Here is a 22,711-nt window from a genome sequence, read left to right on the forward strand (position 1 = left end):
TTGAAGAAAGGCTCCCAGGGCCGTGTGGATACTTTTTTGTAGGAAGTGGAGAATGCAGGGAAATGTCGGTGCCAGCGAGGCACGTGTGGACCACTGGAGCCCTGGACTGGAGACAGTAAGGCTGGAGAAGCCGCTTCTCTGTGGCTGAGCAGTTGTTGACATGGGGTCCCTTCTGATGATGGTTAGAATGTGCTGCTTGCCTCCTTTTTTTTTTTTTTTTTTTTTTTTTTTTTTTTTTTTTTTTTTTGCCTCTACCTTGTGACCTGTCACCGGGACTGGGCAATAGAAAGTCTCATCTGACAGCGCCTTATACTCATCCTAGACTCCAGAGTCCAGAAACTGGGTCTTGTCTTTCACAAGGCAACACCTAGACTGTCACTGGCTTCCTGACTCAGGCTGCAGCCTGGTGGCTCCATTTCTTTCATTGTCTGTGTTAATGCTCACTTTTTGCCTTTTATCTTCTTTCTCTCACAGTCCAGTGGCCTAGCCTGTTCTTTTCTTTAAAGAAAATGTATGGACTACATAGAGTGGTCACATTTTCCAGTTAAGAGTTGACTGTTTCTGGTTAAATTTTTGTGTCCGTGCCCACTTCCAATTCTATCCTCTTAACAGTTGTGTGACATTGGGCAGGTCACTCACGCTTTTTAAGCTTCAGTTTCCCATTCTAAGCATGGCATAATGACCCATCCTTGCTACTGAGCCACCCCTCCAGCTCCCCTAAACATCACAGGAACAGGACCCATGGAGAAGAGGAGAAAATGCACAGTCCAGTGTGTGGCTCAAAGGCACCATGAAGCAAGACTGGCTGGCCTGAGTGCTGTGTTCAGGGTGAGGCCAGGGCAGTCCACACATGCCTGCTCTCCACAGAGGGCTTGTTTGGTTTTGTTCTTTCTTGTCCTACACTTGTCCTCTATACCCACTAGGGATCCAAACTTCAATCCACCCATCCTGAGCCTTCTGCTTCCTATATTTATAAAATCAAAGTTTCTGGCCTCCAGACTCCTCTTTCCCACAAAATATGCCTTCCATGTTTCAAATCCACACTGTCAATGCTATCATTTCAAGCATATGACCCCCAACCCCCATGAGGAGAGTAAATAAGTTAGTTTCAAGCCAGCTTAGGTACATTTTAAGTGAGGTAATGTGCTCACTTCTCTGGGTCTCCCCACTCTATGCTATGGTAAGCTCAGCTGGGAAGAACATAAGGATACAGTTGGGCTAAATTCCTACATGCGTTTTGGCTCATTGTAGGGGGTGCCATAAAGGTGAAATTAGAAAAAGGGTATACAGCCAGACCTGCCAACTACGTGAGTAATCTTGCCCTTTGTAAAACAAGAAATAGATGCATCCACTCCAGCTAAATGTGGGCTGATCAACAGGAAACTTTAGCAATGTGGGGAGCATTGAGGTCTCCCGCTTTAGCTTGTGATCTACAAGTTGTGCAGGGGAGATAAATATATTTTGGCAATTGTAAAAGTTCCATATCAGGGTCCTGATGAAGATGTAACTCTGCTGATTTGTGGCTCCATCACCAGCCCCTCAAGCTGTTTCCAGCCTCTTATTTATAGCTTTCCCAGGCTGTGTATCTTATCGACGCAAAACGAATGGAGGGGTGCAAATGAAAAAGCAGCTTCCCTTATGGTCTGTTTACATCGTCTTGCTTGTCAAGGCTAAAGAAAGACACAAACTCCCTGTCTGCTAGGGGCTGGATTACTTCTGTTGTGTACAACATTGACGAAGGATGTTGGTGGACAGAGAGGACTGTGGACATTGAGACACTTTGTTTTTGAGCTCTTAAAATGAATACAACTTCTAAGATTGGAGCTAGTTATCTTCACTTTCATAGCCTAGAAAAACCGTGGCATGCAAATAGGTATCTTTTGCAATCTCCATGAGTTCTCCTGGGTCTGTAGATGGACTTCGTGGTCCAGCACTATCTTTTTTGCACTCATACCTCTTCCATGGCTGTGTCATAGATAGGTTTGCATATATTCACACCTCAGCTTTTGTTTGGTACAGGTGACTCTATGGGTATAAAGTTGGGAGTGTCACTTTGTTCAATCTAAGCCTGGGCCTGAGAAAGATTTATGCATGCTCACTGCACTAATGTGCCTGTTGCACGACATAAGAAAATGACCTGCACCTATACCACTAACTTCAAGCCTCAAGGAAGACTGCAGGAAATGGGATGAAAAATATATAAAAGCTAGAGGAAGAGAAAGTGAGCAACAGAAAGGACATCTCCAGGATATAATATGTACACGCCACTCATAAATTTACAGTGGGACCTCATAAAATTGCAAAGCAAAATAAAAAAAATAAAATTGTAAGGCAAAAGACACCGTCAATAAGACAAAAAAGCCACCAATAGATTGGGAAAGTATCTTTACCTATCCTGAATCAGATAGGGGACTAATATCCAATATATATAAAGAGCTCGAGAAGGTGAACTCCAGAAAATTGAATAACCCCATTAAAAATGGGGCTCAGAGCTAAACAAAGAATTCTCACCTGAGGAATGCCGACTGGCCGAGAAGCACCTGAAAAAACGTTAAGCATCCTTAATCATCAGGGAAATGCAAATCAAAACAACCTTGATATTCCACCACCAGTCAGAATGGCTAAGATCAAAAATTCAGGTGACAGCAGATGCTGGCGAGGATGTGGAGAAAGAGGAACACTCCTCCATTGTTGGTGGGATTGCAAGCTTGTACAACCACTCTGGAAATCAGTCTGGCGGTTCCTCAGAAAATTGGGCATAGTACTACTGGAGGATCCCGCAATACCTCTCCTGGGCATATATCCAGAAGATGTTCCAACCAGTAAGAAGGACACATGCTCCACTATGTTCATAGCAGCCTTATTTATAATAGCCAGAAGCTGGAAAGAACCCAGATGCCCCTCAACAGAGGAATGGATACAGAAAATGTGGTACATTTACACAATGGAGTACTACTCAGCTATTAAAAAGAATGAATTTATGAAATTCCTAGGCAAATGGATGGACCTGGAGGGCGTCATCCTGAGAGAGGTAACCCAATCACAAAAGAACTCACAGGCTATGTATGTACTTACTGATAAGTGGATATTAGCCCAGAAACTTAGAATACCCAAGATATAAGATACAATTTGCAAAACACATGAAACTCAAGAAGAATGAAGACCAAAGTGTGGATACTTTGCCCCTTCTTAGAATTGGGAACAAAACACCCATGGAAGGAGTTACAGAGACAAAGTTTGGAGCTGAGACAAAAGGATGGACCATCTAGAGACTGCCATACCTGGGCATCCATCCCATAATCAGCCTCCAAATGCTGACACCATTGCATACACTAGCAAGAATACACCATTGCATACACTAGCAAGAATTTGCTGAAAGGACCCTGATATAGCTGTCTCTTGTGAGACTATGCCGGGGCCTAGCAAACACAGAAGTGGATGCTCACAGTCAGCTATTGGATGGATCACAGGGCCCCCAATGGAGGAGCTAGAGCAAGTACTCAAGGAACTGGGGGGATCTGCAACCCTATAGGTGGAACAACAATATGAACTAACCAGTGCCCCCCAGAGCTTGTGTCTCTAGCTGCATATGTATCAGAAGATAGCCTAGTCGGCCATCAGTGGAAAGAGAGGCCCATTGGTCATGCAAACTTTATATGCCTTAGTACAGGGGAACGCCAGGGCCAAGAAGTGGGAGTGGGTGGGTGGGGCAGTGGGTGGGAGAGGGTGTAGGGGACTTTTGGGATAGCATTGGAAATGTAAATGAAATAAATACCTAATTAAAAGAAATTTACAGTAGGTGTAGGTCCACATAAGGCCTGTCCAACATAAGCTTGTCAATATTTTACTATGGAATGAAGGCTCATGAGACCCCGACTTCTTCCCCAGACACTATTGATAGTGAGTGTTTGCTGAGGGGTGAGTACCACTTTCTTCAGTGGTGTAGCCACTGACAAGTTGCCCTGGCTCCATTAAAGAACCTTCCACCTATGCTCATACAAGCAGTTCTGGTTAAACTCAGTGAATCACACACACACACAATAGGAAGAAGATTTGCTGGGAGAAGGAAAGTTTTCATCAGAAGAGGGTGGAAGATGAGAAGAAAAAAAAAACGGGGAAGGGGCTGAAATGAATGCTTGAAGTTCATCATACACATGCGTGAAAGCATCGAAGAATAATACATAAAATGACCTGCACATTGCCCTTGGGAGGAAAAGCCTACAGAGTGGAATTTCATAGATCCCTGAACCTTTAGCTCATTCTCATGAACTTATGTGATAGAAAATGCTTCAAGCTCACAAATCTTAGCTACATGGCTGTAGTAATTGATGAGTAAGAGCTTATAACTAAGTTGTTCTATAATAACTAATACTTGGTAACTTTGATATATTCCAGCGTGGGTTCCTTACTTTTTCTTATAATTCCCCAGCGTTGAATCATGGTATTCCCTTCAAAATTCATGTTGAAACTTAACTTCAAACACATTAATATTATGAAGTATGACATTTTGGGAGGTAGTAAAGCCCTTATGTCTAGGATTGGCATAATTGTAAAGGGCTGGAAGTTGAAGGGTATACCCTCTTGACCTTGGCTTTCTATCTTTCCTACTTAATCCCTTCATGACTTCTGACCAAAGCAAGAACCACAAACATCACTTCAATGCACCTTCTCACATTTAGAAAGTTGTGAGCACATAACTCTTCTCCTATCCAGAGAATGTCTCAACTTGGAATTGCCTTCAGGCAGAGAACAGACCAGCACATTGGTCTTGTATTCCCTCCACCTCCCACCCCTTATTTTTAACTTAAACAGTCTTTAATGAAAGCTGTGTATGCAATGCCCCCACTCCTGCATCTTCTCCATAGTTTCTTCCTTGTTTTTGCCCTTCTCCTTGCCTGCTTGTCGGGACTTGGTTTTCAGCTCCAGGATTTTCTTGTGGTCCTTCTCCAGCTTTAGCCTGGTGATACCCACCTTGCTGGGGTGGATGCTCACATGGACAGTTGTGCCATTAGCCTTCTCTCACTGGACTAGCTCAATGTAGATGGCATATTCCTTCCTGTACACTTGGACCACTTTGCCAATCTGCTGGCCTTTGTAGTGTCCTTGAACAACCTGAACTTCATCATCCTTTTGAATGGGCATAGACAGAACATTATACTCTGTCTCAGTTTTTTGGAAAGAGGGGAAGACATGATCTTCCTCTAAATGAGAGAAGGTACATTAAAATGACGTTTGTGGTTCTGGCTTTGGTCAGAAGTCACGAAGGGATTGAGTTTTATTTTGGCGACTGTGATCCAGCGATGGATGCAAAAGGGAGATTTCCCCACTTCTTAACTTATGAGAAATAAATTTCTGTTATTTTTAAATCAGAGGGTCTGTGATGTTCTGGAACAGCAGAACGGATGGGTTAAGGCTGTAAAAGGCCGCCATTTGCTTCTCGTGGAGAGTGTAGTAGTTAATGTTCATTGTCAACTTGACTGGAATTTAGACTCATCAAGGGAACCCACTTCAAGGCATGCTGGTGAGTGTGTTTCCTGAAAGGTTTAGCTGAAAGGGGAAACCCACCCTAAAGGTGAACAGCACCATTGGCCAGGGTGCCAGGCTGAATGAAAAGGGAAAGGAAATGTGAGCCTGTCTTTCAGCTCTTTTTGCTTGCTGACTCTGGATCCTCACCCCACACCTCCCCTGCCATACTGTAAGAACTATATCTGTTCTCAAACTGTAAGCCTGAACAGAACATCCCTCTCTTTGGCTGCCTTAGCGAGGCATTTTATCACAGCAAGAAAGGTAATTATGTTCATAGCAGCCCTATTTATAATAGCCAGAAGCTGGAAAGAAAGCAGATGTCCCTCAACAGAGGAATGGATACAGAAAATGTGGTACATTTACACAATGGAGTACTACTCAGCTAATAAAAACAATGAATTTATGAAATTCCTAGGCAAATGGATGGATCTGGAGGATATCATCCTGAGTGAGGCAACCCAATCACAAAAGAAGTCATTTGATATGCACTCACTGATAAGTGGATATTAGGCCAGAAACCTAGAATACCCAAGATACAATTTGTAAAACACAAGAAAATCAAGAAGAATGAAGACCAACGCATGGATACTTCATTCCTCCCTAGAATAGGGAATAAAATACCCATGGAAGGAGTTGCAGAAACAAAGTTTGGAGCGAAGACTAAAGGATGAAAGGATGGAACATCCATAGACTGCCCCACCTGGGGGTCCATTCCATAATCAGCCACAAAAAGCAAGACACTATTGCATAGACCAGCAAGATTTTGCTGAAAGGACCCTGATAGAGCTGTCTCCTGTGAGGCGATGCCAGTGCCTGACAAATACTGAAGTGGATGCTCACAGCCATCTATAGGATGGAACACAGGGCCCCCAATGGAGGAGCTAGAGAAATTACCCAAGGAGCTGAAAGGGTCTGCAACCCTATAGGTGGAACAACAATATGAACTAACCAGTACCCCCAGAGCTTGTGTCTCTAGCTGCATATGTAGCAGAAGATGGCCGAGTCAGCCATCATTGGGAAGAGAGGCCCATTGGTCTTGCAAACTTTATATGCCCCAGTACAAGGGAACGTCAGGGCCAAGAAGTGAGAGTGAGTGGGTAGGGGAACAGGGGTTGGGGGGAGTGCGAGGATAAAGGGGATTTTAGAGATAGCATTTGCAGTGTAAATGAAAATATCTAATAAAATTTTTTTTAAAAAAGAAGATGGGAGGAGTGTTTTTTACATAAACAAACCCCACAAAGTTTTAGAACACATGTGACAAGAGTCCAAAAATAACACAAGGGGTGGTCATATCTTAATCCTAAGTCTCAGTATCTTACCACAGCAGAGATTCCTCACTTATGCAAAAGATCCCTGTGAGCTGGGTGTCTTTGCTGAATGGCCTCTTTGCATGCGCTGACCCACAGATTGTATTGTATGGCTTCACGGTGTCAGCACAGAGCTTCCACAGACTTTGCAAATGACTAAGAAACAAACCAGCTTTACCCACCTTCTCCTGGAAGCTGGAAACTATCCCCTCAAAACTATCCACCAGAAAGTGTCACATGGTTGTAACAAAACTGCAATGGAAGCTGGGACTGTTGAGTTTAGACCATCCCCTTCGTTCTGGACTGGCACCATCTTCCTATGGATTGCTCTCTCCCATACTTATCTCCTTGGTTGCTTTGTCACTTACATATATAACCTTTACTGTTCAAGTCTTCTCACTGCCCAGCAACCAGGTTCACGTCCAGTTGCTCATCAGCTGTTGAGTCCTGGGTTTGTCCTTAGTTTGTTCTGAGTTTAGGAAAGGCTCCAATGCCTGTACTCACTCTTGCTTTGACTTTAGTAACATAACAGACACTGTGATGCTAATGCCTCAGAAAGTCCCAGAGGATAACTTATCAAGCAGCGTCTTCCATCTCCCACACAGCTCTGCAGCCACACTCCTCCCTGTGTATCCTTTCCATCTATATTTTTCTAATTTTTCAATAATTCTATTTTTTTAAGTAATGGAAGTTAGGTCTCTGAAGCTATTTCTTTATGTCTGAGTATAGATAATATGTCTATCTATCCACAGGGAATAAGCTATCCAACGCATGGTCGATCATGGGTGTGAGTATCTTCAGTCTCTACCCATCTGTTAGCTTAGACCAAGTATATTTAAAGGTAGTTGGCAAGTGCTGTGTTGCTCCCTGCATCCTCCTCCTTTTTCCTGTCCCTCTTCCTCCCCTTGTTCAGTCCAACTGAATTCACAGAGAGAATTTCATACATGGGATTTAATTGGAGAAGCTAGCATTTCCCTTTTCATTTCTGTTACATATGTCCTTGTCTGCCACAGAAGGGAAGAGTATGAGATTCCCTCCCGTTGGCCAATCTTGGAAGCATTTTGTGGGTACCATCAACCACCAGTTTTAGGTTGGCTCATCCACAAGTTTTAGGTAGTCTACCTCTCAGATGCCATGAGACCCACTAAAGTTTCTGTGGTTGAACAACAACAACAACAACAACAACAACAACAACAACAACCACATGAGTAATTTGATTCTAACTAAATACATCAGTCGTCTGAGGTAAGGTCTAGAGTTCATATACATGTGATTCCGCATGGAAGAAGGTGTCAGACCATGCAGTTTCCTCAGATCCACTAGCACTGGACACTTGTATTTGGGAGAGCCTTTTATGTAACCCAGAGAACATTCTCTGGGAAATATTGGCCTAGTGTTTTAATTAGATCATTTAAATGACATTTTTCCTGTTCCAGGAATGTCCCATGTATTTCTCCTTCTTGACTTGTCTTCATTGTGCCGGCCACTCCATGTTGTTTAGGTCCTGCTGTGTAAGTAGTCATTATCTCAATGGTTAAGAACAGTGGTAACTCAGCTAAAAAGGAATGTGATTAGTCTCCAGTATGTGGTGATAAATGCTTGCAAAAGGTTGAATTAACCTTTGATGCTAAGAAGAAAAGGAAGAAGGAGGAGGAGCTAAGAGAAGAGGAGGAAGAAAGAAGGAGGAGAAGGAAGAGGAAGAAGAAGAGAGGAAGAAGAGGAGTAAGAGGAGAAGAAGAAAGACAAATCAAGAGAAAGAGGCTTGGATGCAGGTAACAGTATCCCCAGGGCTGCCTGAGACTTCCTTTCTGACTGGAATATGAGGGGCTTAATATGGCCTTTAAAGAACATCAGGTGGAGAAATACTTTCCTTTTTATTGCAAGGACACATTGTCTTGTGTGCCTGCAGTCATTTGATTTTTATGGCTTATGTGTTTCCAATTTGCTGGGGGGAAACCTGCGCTGGATAATTTAGACCAGACCAAAAGACAGACTGCTCACAGACCTACACAATCTCTGAGACATGGAGTCAAGAAACAGTCATTTGCTCACATGGGGCCTTTCCTCTTTCCTGAACACAGAGTAGTGTTAGTTAACATCGGGCCTTTTAGCCCACTGCCTCCAAGTTCCTTTACTCACTGTCTTCCAGATAATGTAATCGTTTTCTTCATATCACATAGCCACCTCTGGATTACTATATATTTAAATTAAATTAAAGGTGAGAATTGATATCTCTTCATTTCTTTCTCTTTTATTGATCTCTTCAGTCTTCTCTCTTCAATGGGAAGAATATGAGTTTTCAAAGGATGTTTCTTTACAACTATATTTAGCTCAATTAGAATAAACACAGCCTACATGTTGTTCCTTTGTCCTTATCTGTATAGGGACATCAGCTTTATGGCAGAAACAAAACCTTCTTGGAGACCCATGATAAGGAGACACATGCTAGGAGATATATGGTAGGAGACACATCACTCTTCCTAGATTGCTTTTGTCTTATCACTGATGATTTAACTCTATAATCCCTCGGTGCAGGTTTTTGTAAGAAGTTCAGAATGAGCTTCGGTGCCAGCACTAAGTCCAGGGATTATTTTCCTCTGGGAGTCACCTTCAGAACCAAACAACTGACTAATGGAGGACAAAGCCTCTGCCTCTTGTTATGGCTGACTGAGCTGAGAAAAGTGCTAAGTTACACATCACCTTTAAGCCATGTCTCTTCAGAAGAAGTGGGTCTACACTGGCTGGAGCTTCCGTCTTGGTGTTGCTTCAGACTTGCTTAGGTGTCTGGGGAGCAACCTGCCTAGCCCGAAGGTTGGCACAGGACTTTACAAGTTGTCTAGTTTGACTGCTTGCTGGTCCCTTCACCTATATAGAGCTAGCTCTCTTCTCCCAACCACGGTGTTGAAGTGCAGTAGAGCTGCATGCTATCGATGGCAATGTTTCTCATGGGTTAGACATTTGACTGACCTACCCACTTCCTAATGTTCTCTGCCTGTGGGAATAGGGTTTAAAGACAACAAGGGTACTCACTGTGCAGGTCCTGTTTTCATGGGAGTGCTGGAATATAACATGGCAGATAAAAGTGCTTAATGGGATGTCTAGTGGTAACAGAAAGGTGTCCTCTGTGATGAAATATAGCTTAACCACATGTGGCTAAGAAAGGCATGTTTCAGTGGGATTTAAGCATGATGTTCCTTTCTTCCATCTCCACAAATGAGAAGCAGATGCCCGGAATCTCTGGGTAATATTAGGTTTTAATAATGCTGCCATACATCAGGTTAATTAATTGACACTGACAGTAGTGCTAATAATAGCAATAATCACAGTAAACTTTTTCTGAGTGTTTACCATGTGTCAGCCATCAGTGCTTTATGTGTATTACTTCATGTAACCCTCGATTCCCCATGTGGAAGGTTAGTGAGTTCTTTTTGTTTTAGGCCACCCAGATGTTCTCTCCTTTCCCGTCAGTAATAGTATCCAGACTTTTCTTCCTCCCAATGGAGGTCCCAAGAACCAAGGAGGAGATGGTTCCTGTGCCCATCCATAGAAATGAGTGATAGTGATCTTAAGTTAAGTTTATCCCCCAGCCAGTACTGTTTAGTTCAGAGTTGACCATGTGACCTATTTGGGAATAGTTAGTTCTCCAGTGACATTTTCTAGGAAAACACTGGCTCTTCTGTGGAAGTTTTCCCAGACCTAACAGTCATCATAATAAATATGAGTGTAAAAGCTGTTTAGGGAAGTCACCCTTGGGCAAACAAAGAAACTAATAAAGACAAATAAATTGGAACTTTGTGGAGTTCATGGAGCAGCTATGTTAAGGCTCAATTAAGGTCCAAGCTAATTTTAGGTTTTCAGCCAATTCTGCCCCATCATTATTGGGTTTTCTGGTCCTGATAATCAAAACTTTGCTAACAGATTCTAAGATCAAAAATGTTTATTTTCCAGTCAGGCAACTGGGCTGAGAGTGTTTGAACATGTTCTCAACTTAATTGACAAAGTAAGTGGGGTGATAGGTGTGATGATTATTGCTCCAATCTGGCTGGGTTTCGGGGTCACCTAGTGACACCCCTCTGGGTATGACTGTGAGAGTGTTTCCAGACGAATGAAGACCCAACCTAAAGACGGCATGGATGCTGGGATGAAAACAAAACACACACACACACACACACACACACACACACACACACACACACACACACAAATAACAGGAGAAAAGGAGCAAGGGCGCCCAACAAGCTCCAGAGTTTAGCTCCCTGCTGTCCACATGTGGCTGCAGCATAGCTAGCATCATACCCCTGCCACCATAATGGATGATGTCCTCAAGCTGCAACCCAAAAACCAAACTCTTCTGTCTTTAAGTCAACTACCTCAGGTCTTTTGTTGCAGCTCTCAGAAAGGTAACTAGTAAGACAGTAGGGATTCGGATCCAGTGTTTTGATTACAAAATCCATGAACACAGCTGAGGTTCTGAGAGAGCGAGAGATTTGAGAGAGTCCTGGGGAAAATGGCTTCCTTCTGCTTCTGACTCTTAATGGAACGCAAACTTAATTTGTGAAGAGTGTGTTAATTTATTTATTTTTTGATCTTGGGTCATAGGCCCTTTTGTTTTCTACAATTTTCAGTATCTGCATTCTGAGATGGTTATGGGGGCCAAAACCTCTTACTGGAAAAAGCATTATAAATTATCTTATTATAAATTCATCAAATGGGGATTTTAGCACTCTGTTTTTGGAATAGGATTGAAATATATCCTGAAGTCATAATGTTTCTGAACCACATGTAAAATAATCAAAATATTCATTTTCAACTTCAAAATAGTTAAAGGTAGGAGTTCCCTATGGAAGAATGATGTATGGTTGACTTTGACCACCTATAATTTAAGTGCATGATCATATAATAATTATATAATTATAGCATATTATATATGTATATATTATAATACATTCATAGGAAAGCTGTATGTAGGTTTCTAAAGACCAAAAAAAAAAAAAAATTAAATAACATCAAGACAAGTTAGCTCACACCTCTGGAAGTAGAGGCAGGTAGATAGTTGAGTTTTAGGCCAGCCTGGTCTACATAGTGAGTTTCAGGTAACCTTGAGCTACATAGTGAGACCCTGTCTCTAAAAAAAAATAATAATAAACAAAGAAAACAAAAACCAAAATAATAAACAAATGATTGATCCAAAAGTTTTCTCCGAAGTAGAAGATAATTCCTATGGCATACGACATTCTTGCTGCATAGGAAGAATCACACATGAACCAATTGGAGAGCCTACTTCAGATGAATTATTAGACAACTAGAACGATCCATGCGTTTTTCTTCCCACTTAGACTGGGGAAGAAACAAAGAAATGGTTCTTGGAAATATCTGGTTTTATTCCTCAATAACTTGGTAACTTTTTAGCAGTCAATTAAAAATTAAACTTGCCATGGGGGAATGGATGTGCAAAGTATAATAATACACACGCATGAAAATGAAGCCAATTATTTTGTATGCTAACTAAAAAAATTAAATAAAAAAATTAACCGTGCAAAGTCTGTATAATACAGACCAAAGTCCAAATGGAAGAAAATAGCAAAGGCTTAAAACTTTTTTTGAAATTAAAGTGTAACAAATTATTTTTACTTTTCCTTCCCTTCTTCAAACTCTTCCTGTGTGCTCCACTTATTCACCCTCAAATTTACAGCCTCTGTTTCTCTAATACTTTATATGTATGTATGTATGTATGTATGTATGTATGTATGTGTGCATATGTATTCCTAGACATGTAAATACAACTGTTCAGTCTGGATAATATTACCTGTAAGTAGTACATGATTTTAGGTCTAACTACTTGGTATTGGGTCGCCAAATCGGGGCTCTTCCCTGGAAAAGACTGTCTCCCACTCTTAGCCTTCCTTAATTGCCTGCAGTTCTTTGTCTAGGCATGAGGCCCCACAAAGGCTTTGCCCTCTGTGTTAGCATGTATATTGGTGTTGTCCTTGCTCAGGTTTTTTTTAGGTAGCAATGTTGATGTACAAAGACTTTTGGCGGAAACTGTTCACAAGAACTAACCGCCTCACTAAAGACGTGGACAGACCTCAGCAAGTATTTTTCCAATGTTAGTGGTCACTGGAACATGAGAAAAGTTGTTAAAATCCATATCCTGTTCCATATCCTTACCCTGGATCCTCTAAGTCACACAATATCTGGAGCCAGAGCCTGGAAATTTGCATCTAGCCCCTCTTCCTGCGGCCATCCTTCTGCAGATCGCCTAGGTGACAGTTTGTAAAAGATAGCCTCAGGAATGATGTCTAAACCCAAGAATTGGGCAAAATGACTCAGCTCAAGGTCCAGGTTCTAAAAATGTGAAAAATCACATCAATTATTCAGATAATCATGCGTAGGAGTGGTTTTCTTTAAATAATATTCTAACTCTTGGAGGGTTTTAGTTATAGCAATTAATGATAAGTGACTGTTTAAAATAATTGTTTAATAAATGGTTTAATTTTTTTAAGTGTTAAGAGTAATAGTGTGGTTGAAAGGAATACTCATTTTCTTTGAATTACTGAGCTGTATTACAAGTTTATCTTGACTGCTCAAACCATGGCTCTGTCTGTGATCAAACACCTTGGAGCAGTTTGCCTAGATTGGAAAGAAATTAATGCCCAGGTGAAAAATTTGTTTAGAGTCTTAACCTCACCAAACCTCCCAGAGGTGACAGGAAAGCCTGATGTCTCTGACTAGTGATTTCACTCCAAAAGTGTTCTCATTATCTCTTAATAGAGCAGGAGAGGCTGGGATCTTAGAAGCCATGGGGTTTTAGCAACTTTCAGCCGACTACAATAGATCTCTCATAAAATGCTCTGCAAACTGCTGGAATGTTCGTTATTCCATAGGCAAGAATGAGCATAAGTAATAACACTGAGGTAAATAACCATCCTGTAAGCGTTATCGCCCAGGAGTTCAGCATGAGGTCATGCACTCTGAACATCTGGCTGAATGAGTCAATTGTGAATTTTCAAGGTCTTCTGGAGAGTTGTAAGAGCTGCCTGCTATCTCTAGGATTCTTGCTTCTGAGTGAAAACACCTGAAAGTGTCAGTTAAGTAAACAGAAAATCAACATGCCGGTGTTGAAGATGATCACAAAACTATTTTCTTTACCTGTTTAGGAAAAGTTGTGATGGTTGTACGCTCTTTTGTTACCAGGGTCCTGGGTGAATGGTAGAAAAAGACTACATACTCTCATTGGTCAGGCAGCTTCTCTTGACGCCATGATTTACCCAGTAATAGATTCCTTCGAGGTGGGAGACCACCACTCGCCCAGCTTCACTCCCTTCTCTCTCTCTCCTATCTGGGGACTACACTGAGGTTAGCACACCATCTCAGGTCATGAGTTGTAGGGGACTCTGGACTTTTCGTTTTGTCCTCTTAGCACATCAGACATCTACTGGCACTTGCTGGGATCCTTACTATCCCTGTGTTGCCATCATTTGGAGGACTTCCCTGGAAACATTGAGAAGGGAAATGCATAGAATGAGGCTACAGAGGTAGAGTCTAGGCTTCACTGCAATAGGGGGAGGCATTAGTTCCAGTGTTGCTCCACAGTGATCATACTTATTGATTGATTATCAATGAATTGATCAGCTTTAGTGGGGATGGCTCATAAACACGGCTCAAAAACTCAACTATGAAAAAGGTCAAGTGCAAATGCCCAGTTGTTTCATTGCCCAGGAGATATTGACTGGGTTTTCTCTGCCCTCATGGTGGTTCTACACTTACACAGCTCCACTGTTACCAGCTTTCATCACTAAACTATATGTCCCGGAGACACTTCACAGAGCTTTGGCCCTGGTCTGCGTGCTATGTGTGTGAGTGTGTGTGTATGTATGGTGTGGTGTGGTGTGGTGTGATGTGTGTTTGTGTGTGTGTTTGTGTGTGTGTGTGTGTATGTGTATATGGTGTGGTGTGGTATGATGTGTATGTGTGTTTGATATGGTATGTGTTTGTGTATGCATGTTATGTGGTATATGGTGTGTATATGTATGTGTGTATGTGTTTGTATATGTATGTGTGTGTGATATGTATGTGTGGTGTGGTTTGTATGTGTGGTGTGGTATGCGTGTGTGTTTGTGTATGTATGTATGTAGTGTGTATATGTGTATAAGTGTGTGTGTGTGGTATTTGCCTGTGTGCAGATGTGTTTGCCCACATGGGTGCAGGACTTGACATCTAGGATGTCTTTCTCCATCACTTAGTCCCCTCACTTGTAACAGGGTCTCACATAGATCCTAGAGCTCTAGTTTCCACTAGACTGGCTGGCCAGTGAGCCCCTGGAATCGCTGCGTCTTCTTTTCAACACTGGAGTCAAGGCATGTGCTCCCATGCCCACCTTTTTATGTGGATGCTGGGGATCCCAACTCAGATCCTCACGTTTGCATAGCAGACCCTTCATACCTGAGCCATCTCTCCAGGCCTGCCCTGCTCTTTTTAATAATGGAACTATTTTACATAATACAGCAGAAACAAAGTTCTCCTAGGGGTTCCCTAAGGGAGTCAGCATTTGGCCTCTTTCCAATTTTGGTATTGCTAAAATGTTACAATATATCATATGAACATTTGAGATTATATGCAGAGGAGACTTCTTAAAGGCAGAATAACTAAACTGAAGGGGAAGGCATACCTTTTGTATCGTCATACATAGGAAAAAAGACTCACTGATATGTTATCTTCTTGAATTCTGGGCTTGACATGTTGTCAGAATGTTCTGTCCTGAGCTGAATTCTGTACCTGAGAAGATGGAGCTGTTGCAGCAAAATTGGGGGGGGGGGGGGACAGATTCAAGCTGACTCATCAAACAGAAGAGATGGGGTAGGGGTTTGAAGGGGGAAGCAGGGAGGTACTGATGTGGAACAAGGAGACAACTGGAGGCTTGCCAGAAACAACACCATTTTATCATTTGAAGGAAGCAAATTCTAGGAGGCATCAAGAGCACTGTGGTGATCAAACAGGATGAGAACAAACTCTGCCCTAGGTAAAGCCAGTGCCCGGCAGGAGAGGGACTAATTAGGAGAACAGAGAGACAACGGCTCAGCTCTCACATATGGAGTTGATCTTACTTTAAATAGGTTAAAGATTCATTACAAATTATGATTTTTCTCCCTAGGTGCCCTTTTGATAACAATAGATGCTCCCCCCCCCCCTTTTTTTTTGTTTGGATACAATCAGAACAGCAAGAATTGCTCAAATAATCTCTTTCCCTAACCCTAGAAATTCACTTTCTACTGTGGCACTGCTCAGGTGGCCCTTTCTGGATTTTGTTTGTTTGTTTTTGAGGTTGGAAATGTTAGGAAATATAATGAAGCAGTGGGAGGGTAAGGGGTACCTGGTAGATCCATGCTAAGGTGTCCCCTTAAGAAATAATACCATTCAGCAGGCCTGGTATAAGGGAGGTTTATTTGGAGGAGGGGAGAGAGTGAGGGGACCTGGAGAAGGGTTAGAGGCAGACAGACTGGAGCAGAACCATGAGGACAGAGAAGGACAGACAGAGAGAACAAGAACAAGATAGGCCTGCTGGGAAACACAGGGGAACAGAGAGAGAGAGTGGGGGGGGGGGGAGACAGAGACAGAGAGACAGACAGAGACAGCGAGACAGGGAGAGTTGAGGGTAGCAAGCATTCCTTTTTATATTCTGCCACATCTGGCTCAGCTGCTGTTAGGGCCTTGGGGATCACCCACCCCTAAGACAGCAGGAAGCAGATCTCCTAAAGTAACCTGTGAGGGAGTCTCTGCCCAAGGTACAGGAGGGAGGGCTGTAAAGAGGGGCAGGCACATCTATCTACAAAAGGGTCAGCAGTTCTTCTGCCCTCAGTGTCCCGTGACCTTGGCTCTTGGTGGATTAGGTCTGCTTCTCTTCCTTAATTCACCTGCCTTGGCTTTGAAGATCTTACCTTTACCTTTTGTAGACTTAACTAAAGTGTTTCATCAATGGAGGACATATGTCTTTCAAGCTGGGTTATTGTAATATTGAGGTGTAGGGAATAAGGACAACTATTGTGATTGTAAACGTCATAATCGTGTTAGAGTCACATTTGCCTTTGTTTTAGCCACTAGAAAGGATAAATGAAAACTTACACCATAGAAAAAAGATAGCTATTTTAATGGATAAAAACAATAATATAATTTAGGTCTCTATAATTCAGATGGGATTAATGAAAGAGCTGGTTTTAAAGACCAGATGGGTTTTTCTACTTATTAAACATATATTCACTGCAGTATGTCCTTAGATATTTCTTATAGTATCCTCTCCCCAGTCAGATACAGGAATAGATAGACTCTAGGGATATATTTCTAGGAGATCCTTCCAAATCCCCTTTATGTCCTAGGAACTAGAAATCTTATACCAGGGCAAGCCCGGACCATGTATGAAGGGAACAGTCTAGAATGTATATTTCAGTACCACACAGTCGAACTTCCTGCCTGCCTAATGCAAATGCATCCAGGGCAGCATCGAGATAAAAGTGCCTGCCACACGTTTGTGTCTTCACCTTTCAATTGGAATAAAATGATATGTATTTTACCTCGAATTGTTCGGTTAGAATTGTCAAACTCTAACCCCGGTTTCTTTGTGTTGAAGATAAATCTTCAGGATAGCATGGCCTCAGTGCTTTATCACCTGAAAAAGTCAGAGTGGGGTGGAGAATCCAAGTGGAAAAACAAGACAAACTTTGACTGTCATTGTCTGTGTGAATGACCAAGTTAAAAAAAAAAAAAAAACTTTTTGTATTAAGAAGAGAATGTTGCAAATAAGCTTTTTAATGGAATTCCAGTGCACATAGAACAGCTCAGAGTTGTGTCTGCTTGCATTTCTCTTCCCTGTCCATGTCTGGATGGTATGGAATCTGGCAAGGATAGACTGTATCATCAGTACCCAGCATGGCAACCTGCCTATCAAAGGTGCTGGGCCAGATCTATGAAAATGTATAGGACCTGAGGCCTTAGGAACACAGAGAGAAGCACCTAGGCCCAGTGTTAAAGCTGATGGTTTAAAATATCGACTCAAGTGAGATCGATACCATTCAAATGTGGGCTCATTGGCAATATTTTAAGGGGTCTGAGGACCGTTTGGGAGAATGTTTCTAAAAGGGTTCGGTGGGGTCTCACATAAATATAGCTTTGTAGTGACAGGGGACAAAGTGGGATCACCTGATAAACAGAGAGACAATATGAGGGGCTTTTACTATCTATTCACCTATTAGGAGTTATTGTGGCTTACCTGCCGACTGACAAATTTTTCCAAAGCTGTGGGTTATAAACTAAGAGCGCGGCACCATTTTTTCAAAAGCAGACTTCTGTGAGTCTCTGCAGCATTTCTCCATCAGAACTGGTTTGTCTTAAGTTTTAATGCCTTTAGATTTGTGGTCAAGATTTTTAAAAATCGAGGCATTTCACATATAAATCCATACTTCCAATTTCTCTTGGAGATCTGACAATACTGGGAGACCCCCTTCTGAGCCACTGGCTGTTGAGGTGTGGCCTCGAGCAGCAACAGCACTGCCACCTGGAAACCTATGAGCTCCTATAGGGCAGAGCCAAGAAATCTGTGCATTAACAAGCTCTCCAGGTAATTACACCTTCCCTCGGTCCTGGGGATTGAACCTACCACCACTTCTGTGTTAGATGTCTATTTTCAGCCATCTTATGTTATATGTGTGCATGTGTATACGTGTGTGCTATATGTACTTGTTAGTGTTGGTTTATAAATATGTGCACATGGAAGACTAAGTACTAAGTGTCTTTCCTCGGTCATTCTTTTGGAACTGGAGTTATAGGCAGTTGTGAGCCACCATGTGGGTGCTGGGAACCCAACCCAGGTCCTCTGTAAGAGTAGCAACTTAACCACTGAGCCATCTCTTCAGATATCTTTTCTTTTAAGATTTACTTATTTATTTTTTATGAGTATGTGTAAATGCCTATTGCTATCTCTGTATCTATATGCATGTACACATACATGCATGCAGATAGAGATAGAGGTAGAGGTAGAGGTAGAGGTAGAGGTAGAGGTAGATAGAATAATGTTTTTGCAGGTGCTGTTGGTGGCTAAGAGAAGGCATCAGATCCGCTGGAATTAGCAGCTGTAAGCTTATGGGTTCTGAGACCTGAATCCAGATCCCCTGGGAGAAAAGCAAGTTCTCTTAAGCACTAAGCAATCTCTCAAACCCCCTATCCACTTTTTTTTTTACGTTTTCATTTGAGACATTTAATGTAGTTGAACTCATTTTATAGCCCAGGTAAGGCTTTGAATATACGACCCTCTTGCCTTAGCCTCTTGAGTATCTGGGATTGCAGGCCTGTTCCAAGAGGCCTGGCTCTGCCTGGCGAGTCTCTGCCTTGTTTCATTTGAGAAGCAGCTGAGATTATAACCAGGCGGAGCTTGGTGGCATGCGTTGTATCCTTCCTAAGCTGGCCTGTGCATGTATCTAGTTCGTGAGCTTCTGGAGATTTGAATTCCCTCACCTCACCGCAGAAAGGATCACATAATTTCAAGGTACAAGATTTTTCCTGTCTCCAGTGCGGATCTGAGTTCTTAAAGATCTGAGGTCACTGGGAGAGCTTTAGGAACCCAGGATCATCCCCAGGCATATCAGATCTATTAGCTGCTGCCCATGTGGCAGTATGAGAAAACTCAATTAGTACAAACAGATAAGGGCATATTGAAGTCTTGGGAGAAAGAGAGGCCTGGTTTGAGTCCCTAATGCATACAAGTAAAATGGTTAGATAAAGCTTTATTTAATTACACTACAGGCGGGAAGAGAGTCACAAGGCATCTTGGAGCTTTTAAGTGTGTGTGTTTTAATCAATTTTTCAGAATGTCTGTATGGTTTCTGCCAGTTGCCTGGACAGTCATTAATTACTCAGCCTCACCCTAAAAATAAGCAAGTCTCCATCTCATTACGAGGGAACTTGCTACTAAGGCAGCCTCCATTTGTGGGCTAGGACTGTAAGTCTTCCCAGGTGTGAGCCCCACATAGCTGGTTAGCCTTCTTTTCAGTTTGCTTGCCCAGCTGCTACTCTTAGTAGGTGCGCTTGTCTATGACACATAGATCAGACTTAAATTTTACTTCCAGATTCTAGAGATAATGTTTAGCTTCCTAAAAGAATCATAAAGCGATATATATGAATTAGGGCTTATCAGACATTAATGTCTCTTGCCTTTCCTAGATCCAGGGCTGGTTAAGTGGGGTTCTATGGTCAATTTTAGACAATGGCTTGGATCTTAAATAGAAATCTGTGTGTCTTTAGGTCTGGGGCCATTAAGAGAAGACGAATCTCCATGCCTTTACTTTCTCTGCTTTGGTAACATTAGATAATATATTTGAAGTGATGGACTTGCAGACTAGAGGTCACTTGGTTCTTGTTATGATACCTGAGGTCAAGGACAGCCACCTAACACATGCCAGGCTCGGATGTGATTAAAATTTAAGCCTTTTGCAATCTTGACAAGCCAACTGTCATGACTCAGAGAATCTGGCCTGGCTCACTAACACTTAGGGGTTTCAGTGAAGTCAAAATAAAGGAAAGGGCAGCTTGGAGCTTGCCTGTTGTTTCCCCATAAGGGGAGTGGTCAGCAGCTACACAGCACATGGTCTACCTGGACACAGTAGACTAATTCTCTAGGCAGTGATGATGCCTAAGACGATATGGGAATGATTACTGTGGTTTGTGATAAGTTTTCTAAGGTGGATCAAAACTTTGTTAGTTGCCAGGAGGGGGACTTTGTGTCAAATCCATGGAAAAGAAAGGCTAGGATAAGTGGGCGGAGCCATGAGAAGGACAGAAGTGAGGAACAAGCCAGGGGTAGGAAATGAAAACCTAGAAACCTTGGCCCTAAATACATATGGGTAGAGGGAACTGTCCGAGGAAGGCATATAAAACGAGAAGAGGAGCCAGTATAGATGCCAGAAAGGTACCAGTATTAGAGAGCCATGTGGAAAATGTCACAAAGAGTAAAGGAGATGAGGAGAGAGTGGGGTGCATGGGTGTAGGAAAGTGTTAGAAAAGAAAGTATGCTCAAACTTCTCTGACAGAATTGAGAGTGAATCACCACAGCATGGGGGCGTGGTGGCCTCCACTCCACCTGTCTCAGGACAACAGGGCAGCTGAGTGACAAGATATAGGTGAGCTCTTTTTGGCCTTTCAAGTGTGAAAAGCTGGGTTTGTTCTGTCTATGCCCTCCTGGTGTATTCCCTGCTGCCACAGGTACGGAGCAGCTCATAGGTTCCACAGAGCTACCCGGATAACAACCTGGCCAGGGCTACACTTTGTTCTCAAAGCTATCAGAGGCGCCCGTTTGTTTGGAATATCTATGTCTGTCTACCAGGGGCTTCCAACACCCACTGCTCAGGCCCATCTTCGAGCTGCCTGTGAGGTTGTTTGATTGGCTTTTTATTCAGTATCCCGTTAATTTGCTAAACACTATTTTGGTGGTTTGTGGATGTGGAATATAAAAATGTAGTAGGTGGTTAATAGGAGACAAGTTGCAAGAGAACGCTCAAACCTCTGAGCTGCACACACAATACCTACCCTCCGAAGGGCTGGATTCCCCCGGGCTACCGGGGAGCAGCAAAGCCAGATTCGCCATCCTCCTTACGGCTCTCTTTGACCTACTCCTCCCCCTCGGTGCTGTGTGGTGGGCGTACAACTGTTGCAAGTAGGTGGCACAGCTGTTTGCTTTGAGTGCCTCCGTACCTCAGGGATCCCAGCCACACAGTTAACATTGCAGGATGAAAATGGCATTTATGCTTTAATAAACTCACCCTAATTCTTTGTTCGAGGGAAAAGGGAGGATCCTGCTCACCATGGTGTCAGCTACATGTCTCTGTTCAGAGCGCGCCGCAGTGGCTAATGGTTTCCGAATTCTCCCTTGCATGGGAAACAGGAGCCATTAGAAAAATATTGGGTTGGTGTGAAGATTTCCCAAACACCTGCCTCCACCTCTGATGCACATATGCCCAGCGTTTACAATGCACAGTGTCCCTTTTTCTCTCGTTTGGTGCATTTTCATTTCCAAGTGCATGTATATTTTATAAGTGTGTGTGTACATACTTCTTGGTGATTTACTTATAAATTTCCTAAATGGGGAAGCCACACAAAGGTCACCAATCCGTGGATGGAATTAAATAGCATTTTCTAATAAGAAATAGTAAAAGAGTAGTCAGATACATATAGGCGAAGAGGGCGCGGGGTGGGGGCGGGGCGGTGGGGGGGGGCAGTGGGGGTGGGGGGGCACGCATCTTCAACTGAGAAGTTACTGAGGGGCTGCTTTTGAGGAGACAGTTCCCTAGAGGAAGGGAGCCGCCTGCCCTCCTCTTCCCTGTCAAATAAATCACCAAATGCGCTCAAAGTTGTCTTTCTAAATAGCGAAATCTTTCAGCTCTCTCTCATTTTTGTCCCGGTGAAGCAATGCAGTCATGTGTTCTTACGGGTCTGTTTCGCCTTCCTCCTTGCCTGGCAGTAGCTATCCACATGAATTTCACCAGTTTCTGTGGATGGCACATCTTGCTGATTTGACTTGAACTATCCATAACTATGATGGATTCTTTGCCTGGCTCAGAAAATAAGCCAGCTCTCAGGCTTCCATCTAGAGGATCTCTGCAAATCAGAGAAGGGGCTGACATTGATTGCTGTTCATGCCATCATTATATTATTTTTATTAACTAGCCTGTTGTTATAATAACGCTGCAAAGCACCACATAACTCTACCTGGGGAGTGAAGCTCCCAATATCGATGGAGTCTCAGATGGGAAAGATGCTTAAAACTTACGTCCCTTGACAACCCAGGTTGCTGGTTGACAACTAACATCCTATAGCTAATGAATCACTGCAGTATTCCG

The 22,711-nt window shown here is 42.7% G+C and overlaps 1 pseudogene; it reads right to left on the bottom strand.

Annotated features, from left to right (window-relative positions):
* Window positions 1-4,815: 4,815 nt before the first annotated feature.
* On the bottom strand, window positions 4,816-21,459 carry Gm46574 (annotated as a pseudogene).
* Between the last annotated feature and the right edge of the window lie 1,252 nt (window positions 21,460-22,711).

The sequence above is a fragment of the Mus musculus genome, chromosome 17 (assembly GCF_000001635.26).
Source record: "Mus musculus strain C57BL/6J chromosome 17, GRCm38.p6 C57BL/6J".
NCBI classification, from domain to species: domain Eukaryota; kingdom Metazoa; phylum Chordata; class Mammalia; order Rodentia; family Muridae; genus Mus; species Mus musculus.